Source organism: Mandrillus leucophaeus, unplaced genomic scaffold (assembly GCF_000951045.1).
Source record: "Mandrillus leucophaeus isolate KB7577 unplaced genomic scaffold, Mleu.le_1.0 Scaffold238, whole genome shotgun sequence".
In the NCBI taxonomy this organism is placed as follows: Eukaryota; Metazoa; Chordata; class Mammalia; order Primates; family Cercopithecidae; genus Mandrillus; species Mandrillus leucophaeus.
In genome coordinates this window covers 818,287-827,060 of record NW_012102454.1, presented here as the reverse complement: position 1 = coordinate 827,060, position 8,774 = coordinate 818,287, and the positions used below count along the sequence as shown (strand labels likewise).

At 42.4% G+C, this 8,774-nt stretch overlaps 1 long non-coding RNA gene across 1 annotated transcript in view; it reads right to left on the bottom strand.

The window, feature by feature from the left end:
* Nucleotides 1–3,218: 3,218 nt before the first annotated feature.
* Nucleotides 3,219–8,774, bottom strand: part of LOC105541326 — a 7,094-nt gene continuing 1,538 nt past the window's right edge. Inside the window, exons 2-3 of the long non-coding RNA XR_001006328.1 lie at nt 4,498–4,610; nt 3,219–3,487 (exon numbers count right to left, since the gene is read on the bottom strand). This is a non-coding gene — a long non-coding RNA (uncharacterized LOC105541326). The remainder of the gene's footprint in view (nt 3,488–4,497; nt 4,611–8,774) is intronic.

The following is an 8,774-nucleotide window of genomic DNA, read 5'->3' as shown; positions in this document are numbered from 1 at the left end:
TTCACAAAAGATCATGCCGTCACCAGCCCAGATAGTCCTGCCTGCTGCAGGCTTCCTGCCTCTTCATGGCAGTGAAGGAGGTGCAGCAGGGCTGAATGGCCAGCCACATTCTCCTTTCTGCTGCCAGAGAAAGGAAGAGCTTGATGAAGGCCATTATCAACTCAGCTCACCAGCCACATTGAAGTCAAAGACAACAACTCACAGAGGAAAGCTTTCAGATACTCTGTCAATGAGAAATTCTCCACTCACATCTGCCAGTTGTAGGCTCTGTGAACAGAAATTGTCAATGCCCCTGCTGCTGCCATTGCTGCCCCCATTGCCACTGTTGTGAGAGTGAAGAGAGCTGCCCCCATCTCCTACCTTGCCTGAATAGTTACTGCAGAAGACCTAAGCTTGGAGAACCCTGAACACCAATAGAACCTCAAGGTGGGAGAATAATATTGAGGCCCCTTCAGACAGCAGAGCAGCTCAGCCTGCTTGTTCTCCCTATCTGCTGTGGAGGCCACAGGTCCTTTGCCATTGGTCACCTTTTCCTTGCAGATTCCAGAAACTACCAAATTAGCAGTCACTGACTTGACTGGCCTGTTAGGCCACCCGTACTCTTTGCCCCTGTACCTACACACACATCAGATACTGATCATGAAATGAGACGCAGAGTTCCTAACTCTCCTTTTGCTCTTCCTGCTATTTCTCACTTTGGCTTCCAACCTATATTTGCTATTCCACTTAATAATGAGAACAGGGGCCCTCTGCATTCCAGTCCCTCAGTCATAGTTGCAGGATCCTCTACTTCTGCCTAACCCACATGTCCTAGAACTTTCTCCCTCTCCTTAAAGCTTGCCTTCTGCAGAATGGAGTCATATACACCTGTGCATGTGGATTCTCCTCCCCATTTCTTACAGATCCCTCCTTAGGTTGCTTGCACCAGTACCCCTGTCTTTACCAGCCAACCCATCACTGCTTCTGCAGTTACTTCTAGCATGCCAGACAGCCTGTCTGCAGACTGGATTTCCCAGCCTGCTTGGACTGTGTTATAATTGATGTGGATAGTACTCTTCCTTCCAAGCTTTCTTCTTCAGGTCTCCCTCAAGATCTGGGGTGAGCTTCCTCCCATTGGACCAGGCCCATCCCAGTGTGGAGCAGATATCCCCTGCAAAGGCCACCGTCCCCACCAGCCCACCTGCTTTTATGGTCAGCAGCCCTACTTGAACTTCTAAGCTTGTTTTTTATTCAGGAAACACTTATCAGCTGAAATCTTGGGGTGCTTATTCAGGGCCTTGCCAAGAAGCCACTCTCCCCAATGTCCTGTCTTTTCTGGCCCACCTACCACTGATTCTGCAGTCACCTTCACTCCAGTATGCAATCCGTCTTCAGACTCGGTGTCTCCGCCTGACTTTGCCTTTAAGGAAATCAACATGGGTACCATACCCATTCCCCATCTGTTATCATCCTGTCTCTCCCTGCAATGTTAACAGCTGTTTCCCTTTGAGAAACCTGCCAGTCCCTGAAAACCCTTCATACTTAACCTCTACTGCAGCCCTAGAACCCGATGGCAGCACAACTCATTCAGCTTTTGGGACCTAGACACTCCCATGTCGACTTTGGCATCAATGTCAGCATTCAGCCAGCCCATGGTGATGCCTCGGGTGTTTTACCCATTGGTGTGGCCACTGTTATTCTTGCCATGAAATGCTACCAGAAAGCACAACACTGAGGACTGTTGCTCATTTCTTGCTGATGCCAATCCAAACCAATTTGTATTTGTGGGATCTGAAGCCCTTATGGATAGTAAAATCTTTGGGGTCATTGGGTCTACCACCCAGAGTCTACCACCACATCTGGATCACTTAGTTTTGGAGCAAAATGACTGGGGGACAGCCAGTACCATAGCTCATGATGGGAGAGGCTTAGACCTGAGCACCAGGGTCCTGTCAGCCCTGATGCACCCCTGCTGCAACTGGGGAAGACAGCACTGCTAAGAACAAATCAAATCTGTCCTGGGAAACACTTTCCTTCCCAACTGTAGTTAGAGCACCTGGTACCGGCCCAGCCAAAACACACCTACCACTACTGGAAGATTCGTCAGCACTGAGAAAGAGTGTTTCAGAAGACATGGCTGTTCCCCCTTTTGTTCAGATCACCTGGGACCTGTCTAGCCAGAGCACTTGTGTTCCAGTGGAAGGGACCAGCACCACACCTGTGCTGAGATCCTTCTATTCCTGCCCCCAGTCAAGCCACCTGGGGCACACCTAACTAAAGTACACCTGTTGCAGTCTAAGGGACCAGCACTGCATCTATGCTTGGATGCCGTTACGTTCCTACCTATAGCCAGAACACCTGAATCCCACCTGTCCAGGGCACATGTGTTGCAATGGAAGGGGCCAACATCATAACTATTTTTGAAAAGTCTTCTCTTCCTGCATATGGTCTAAGTATTGGGGCCCACCTGGCCAGAGCAAACCTGCTGGAGATACCTGCACCACTGAGAAGAAATGCATGCCACGTGATATATCTGTTCATTCCTTCCATCAGACACGTAGGGCCCACCTGTGCTGTTTGAATAGCTGGCATTTCACCTGTGATTGGAGATGCTACTGGCAGAGGACCTGGGGTACACAGTCTGGAGCACAGGCGATACTCTGGGAGGAGGCAGCCCCATTTCTGTGCTCCAGGGTATCTGTATGCTCACCGTCATTCACCGCTGCTGGCGTGGTCATGCTCAGGGCACATCTGATACAGTCTCACAGGAGAACACCATGCATACACTTTTCGGGAGACACTTCTATTCCTGCACCCACTCAGAATACCTGGGCTCTATCTAGACAAAGTAGCCCTTTGACTTGGTGTAGTGAACACCACTGAGAAAATACCTAGTTATGGGCCAGTTTTCCATTAGTCTTAGACTGGCAGTACCCCTTGCTGCCTATAGCTATCCCCTTTTGTCTTGCCCATTTGCCTTAACAAGCCCCATTCTTTCTTTCCCAGATTACTATACAAATATAATATAATATAATATAATATAATGTAATATAATATAGACTTGTTCTTGTTCATTAATCCTGTGCTAAACTTCAGCACTTTTGCTCCATCTTTCAGAGCAAATGTACCTCCAGCGTGAGCATAGAAGCAGCAGTCCTGCTTAAGGCACCTTTGTCACCTGCCCAGGCTTCCTTTGGAGACCGAAGTTTGGGATCACCAACTTGTTCATTTTCTTCTAGTGAAAGAAACAATATCTCATCAACTCTAAGCAAAAGCTATCCAGAAGTAGCTGGTAGTGGTGGGGGACCACAACTTGCCATAAATGGACCTTGCTCCATTAGGAAGAGGCTCCGCCTCTTCTAGTTATGTCAAACAAACTTAACCTGCCCTCTATTATCCTAAAGAAAGCTGGCAGCCCAACCCTTCAGGGTGTTTTGTATATATGTTAAAGGGTGTGGGTTCAGATGAGGCTGGTCAGAAGTCAACACACTGGCCTTGAGGCAGTCTACTGTGGAAAGAAGAAAAAGATCAGTAAGTATCCACCACACCACACCCAGTTTCAACTATCAGTCTGGTAGAACCAAGCTATGGGTCAGTTTTCCTCCCGTCTTACACTGGCAGGACCCCCTGCTGCCTGTAGCTGCCTCCTTTTGTCTGGCCCATTTGCCTCAATGGGCCCTTTTCTTTCTTTCCTAGACTGATAAACACACACACACACATACACATTATATATATGTGCATATGTATATATATACACACACATACACATTATGTGTATGTATACATATATACATCGTGTGTATATATATATATAGAGAGAGAATGCCTTGTTTTTGTTCATTGATCCTCTCTGCTCACATGTCTTTGCTCTTTTACTCAATTGTGGAAGAAAAATTGACTTCTATAAGTGGTGCTGTGTTGAGGCAGATGTAACTTTTCAAAGTTCTGTGGCTCAGCAAATAGGATGTGGCATAGCCACACTTTACAACTGCACAGGCTGACATCTGACATCTCTGTGTTTTGATGTAAGGGATAGCAGCCATGAGGAAGAGAAGCTCAAAGGAGGAAGGGATGGGTGACCCTCCCTTGCCTTTTCCCTCTTTGCTTCTCTTCCATCACTCTGATTTGGTCATAGGCTAGACCACCCCTGATGTGTGTAAGGGAAACAAACTTAACAAATTTGGTCTTTTGAAAATAAATGTCTCCTTTGTGTCTTTCTCTTTCATTTAGACTTAAGAAAATCATCCCCACATATTCACACTTTGACTAGAGAGGATAGGTATGACATAGAGGCCCTTATGTCTAGAAGAAAAAAAGGAAGAAAAAGCTCATGGCTCCTTTGTGATTATTGGAAATTTTAAGTCTAGGATGTCACATATTATATAGAAGTGTTTTCATGCTCCATGAAAATTCAGAAAAGATTATTTTTTCAAGAAAATACCTAGATAAGGTCTATTTGGAAAAGTAATTGGTCTGGCTCTAGTATAAAACCCTAAAATAGCAAATTACAGTCCTTACCATTTTATCCAAATCTAGCTGTCTGTAGAGTCCTGCTGTGTCTCCACTAGACTTAATTCCTGAAAATACAATCTTTCCTAAGATAATTCATAGTTCAGGAGAACCAGCTGAAGCTGGGGGGAAAAGAAAAATATAAGCATTTCACTTAGCTTACACATATTATTTTACTAAATGTTTATTCAGAGTTGATTCTACACTAGACATTGTGCTTGAGCCTAGTGACATATAGCTGAAAGGCATCTATTGCCTCAAAGGAATTTACAATATAGTAGGAGTGATGGGTGAATATATCAAAAGTAAAATTGGAGGGGTTACTAGTAGGGATATGGGAGCAGTAAGAACACTAAACTAAGAATATCATTTCTTCAGAAACTAACAGAACTAGACTAACAACAATGAACAAAAAAAATAGTAAATCCTTCCCTATCGATAGTTACTTTAAATATAAATAGATTAAATTTCTCAATCAAAAGACACAGAGTAGCTGGATGGATAAAAAGAGTTACCGCCGGGCGTGGTGGCTCACACCTGTAATCCCAGCACTTTGGGAGGCCGAGGCAGGCGGATCACGAGGTCAGGAGATCGAGACCACGGTGAAACCCCGTCTCTACTAAAAATACAAAAAATTAGCTGGGTGAGGTGGTGGGCGCCTGTAGTCCCAGCTACTCAGGAGGCTGAGGCAGGAGAATGGCGTGAACCCAGGAAGCAGAGCTTGCAGTGAGCCGAGATTGAGCCACTGCACTCCAGCCTGGGCGACAGAGCAAGACTCCATCTCAAAAAAAAAAAAAAAAAAAAAAAAGAATTACCCAACTACATTCTGTTTACAGGAAACTCACTTTAGATTTAAGGACATACATCGTTTGAAATTGAATGAATGGAAAAAGATATTCCATGCAAATAGTAACCAGAAGTGCGTCAGGTGGCTACACTTATATTGGACAAAATAGACTTTAAGTCAAAAACTACCGTAAGAGACAGAGAAGGACATTATATAATGATACATGGGTCAATTCATCAGGAAAATATAACAATTATAAATATATATGAACCAAACATAAGAACACCGAAATACATAAAGCAAATATTGACAGGACTAAAGGGAGAAATAGACAATAATAGGAGACTTCAATTCCTGACTTTCTGTATGGATGGAAGGAACATGCAGACAGAAGATCAATTATAAACAGAAGTTAGTAAACAGAAGACTTAAACAACACTGAAGACCAAATAGACCTAACAGGCATATACAGAACATCTCACTCAATAGCAACAGAATACACATTATTCTCAAGCCCACATAAAATATTCTCGGGAATAGATCAATTACAATTTTATCTAGATCTGGCTGGCTATCAAGTCCTGCTATGTCTCCACTAGACTTAATTCCTGAAAATACAGTTTTTTCTAAGATAATTCACAGTTTAGGAGAGCCAGCTGAAGCTGAGGGGAAAAGATCAGGTAACAAATTTAAGAAGATCATATCAAGTATCTTATCTGAGCCAAATGGAATGAAACTAGAAATCCACACCAGAAGGGAAACTGGAAAATTCACGTATATGTGGAAATTGAACATTGAAGAGGAGAGTACACTTCCAAACTCATTTTATGAGGCCAGTACTACCCTGACACCAATGCCAAAGATAGCACAAGAAAAGAAGACTATTGGCCAATATCCCTGATGAACACAGATGCGAAAATCCTTAGCAAAATATTAGCAGATTGAATTTAACAGCACATTAAAATAATCAGATACCATAATCAAGTGGGATTTATCCCTGAGATGCAAGTATGGTTCAATATATGAAAATCAATCAATGTGATTTACTGTATTAACATAATAAAGGATAAAAATCATTTTATGTGGCTCTGAAACCCAATGGCAGCACAACTCCATCAGCTTTTGGAAATTGGAATATGCAGAAAAGGCATTTGATGAAATTTAACACCGTTTCGTAAGAAAAAATATCTCAACAAATTAGGTTAGACGGGATGTATCTCAACACAGTAAAGGCCAATAGGAAAAGGCCATAGCTAACATACAGTCAACAGTGAAAAACTAAAAGCTTTTCTTCTAAAATTAGGAACAAGGCAAGGACTCCTGCTCTTACTACTTCCATTTAACTTACTACTGGAAGTCCTGGCCAGAGCAATTAAGCAAGTAAAATAAATAAAAGGCATCCAAATTAGAAAGAAAGATGTAAAATTGTCTGTTTGCAGATGATATGATCGTACATATTGAGAATTCTAAAGAATCCATAAGAAAACTGAGAACTCAGCCCGGGCACGGTGGCTCACACCTGTAATTCCAGCATTTTGGAAGGCCTAGGTGAGCAGACCATGGGGTCAGGAATTCAAGACCATCCTGGTCAACATGGTGAAACTCCATCTCTACTAAAAATACAAAAATTAGCTGGGTGTGGTGGCGGGCACCTGTGATCCCAGCTACTTGGGAGGCTGAGGCAGGAGAATCGTTTGAACCCGGGAGGAGGCAGAGGTTGCAGTGAGCCAAGATTGCACCGTTGCACTCTAGCCTGGGAGACAAGGTGAGACTCTCAAAACAAAACAGCTGGGCATGGTGGCTCATGCCTGTAATCTCAGCACTTTGGGAGGCCAAGGCAGGCGGATCATAAAGTCAAAAGATCGAGACCATCCTGGCCAACATGGTGAATCCCTGTCTCTACTAAAAATACGAAAAAAATTAGCTGGGCATGGTGGTGCGTGCCTGTAGTCCCAGCTTCTCAGGAGGCTGAGGCAGAAGAATCACTTGAACCTGGAAGGTGGGGGTTGCAATGAGCGGAGATCACGCCATTGCACTCCAGCCTGGGCAACAGAGCGAGACTCCATCTAAAAAAAAAAATACTGTTCAAAAAAGCACAATTCAGAAAATGAAAAGGTAAACCTTAACAAGAAAAAATATTTGCAAAATATGTGTCTTAACAAAAGACTGCTACAACTCAATTATAAAATATCGGGCCATTGAATAAAAATTGGCAAACTTTTAGCTATACTGACCAAGATAAAAGGAGAAAAGATTCAAATTACCAAAATCAGAAATGAAAGAGGAAACGTTACTACCAACATTATAGAAATTAAAAGAACTATAAAGGAATACTAGTGCAATTTTATACCTAGAAATTCTATAATTTGGGTGAAATGGACAAATCCCCAGAATCATAGAAACTATGAAAGCTAACTTGAGAAGAAATAGGATCATCTAAATAGGCATACAACAAGTGAGGAGTAATTAAGTCATAATCAAAAAACCACCCACAAAATATTCCAGTTCCAGGCCAGGAGCAGTGGCTCATCCCTGTAATCCCAGCACTGTGGGAGGCTAAGGCAGGCAGATCACTTGAGGTCAGTAGTTCAAGACCAACCTGGCCAGCATGGTGAAACCTATCTCTACTAAAAATAAAAAAAAATAAAAAATAAAAATTAGCCAGGCAGGTGTGGTGGTGCATGCCTGTAGTCCCAGCTACTCAGGAGGCTGAGAAAGGAGAATCGCTTGAACCCAGGATGCGGAGGCTGCAGTGATCCAAGATCACTCCACTCCAGCCTGGGCAACAGAGCAAGACTCCATCTAAAAAAAAAAAAAAAACCTTCCAGGTCCAGATGGCTGAATTTTGTTAAACATTTAACAAAGAATTAATACCAATTCTTTGTGAACTGTTCATTTTATGGACAGTTAACTCATTTTATGAAACCAGTATTACCTTGATACCAAAACAAGACAAAGACATCATAAAAAGAGAAAAGTACAGGCCAATATGATTCTTATAAATATGGATGCAAAACTCTCAACAGAGTACTAGTAAACAAAGCCCAACAATATATAAAAAGAATGTATGCCAGCAATGCAAGGTTGGTTTAACATCCAAAAATAAACTATTGTAATACATAATATCAGTAGAACAAAAAACAAATCATATGGTCATTTCAACACATGCAGAAGAAGCATATCACAAAATTCAACATCTTTTCATAATAGTAATTTTTAAATTATTTTTATTTTTCAATATAGAGATGGAGTTTTGCCATGTTGCCCAGGCTGGTCTCAAACTGCTGAGCTCAAGTGATCTGCTGGCCTTGGCCTTCCAAAGTGCTAGGATTACAGGTATGAGCCATCATGCCTGGCCATAATAATAATTTTTTAAAACTCAACAAAGTAGTAATAAAAATGAACTTCCTCAACCTGATAACAGCAAGTACAAAAAACCCACAGCAAACATCATAATGATTAAAGTTGGATGCTTTCCCTCTAAGTTTAAGAACAAGAT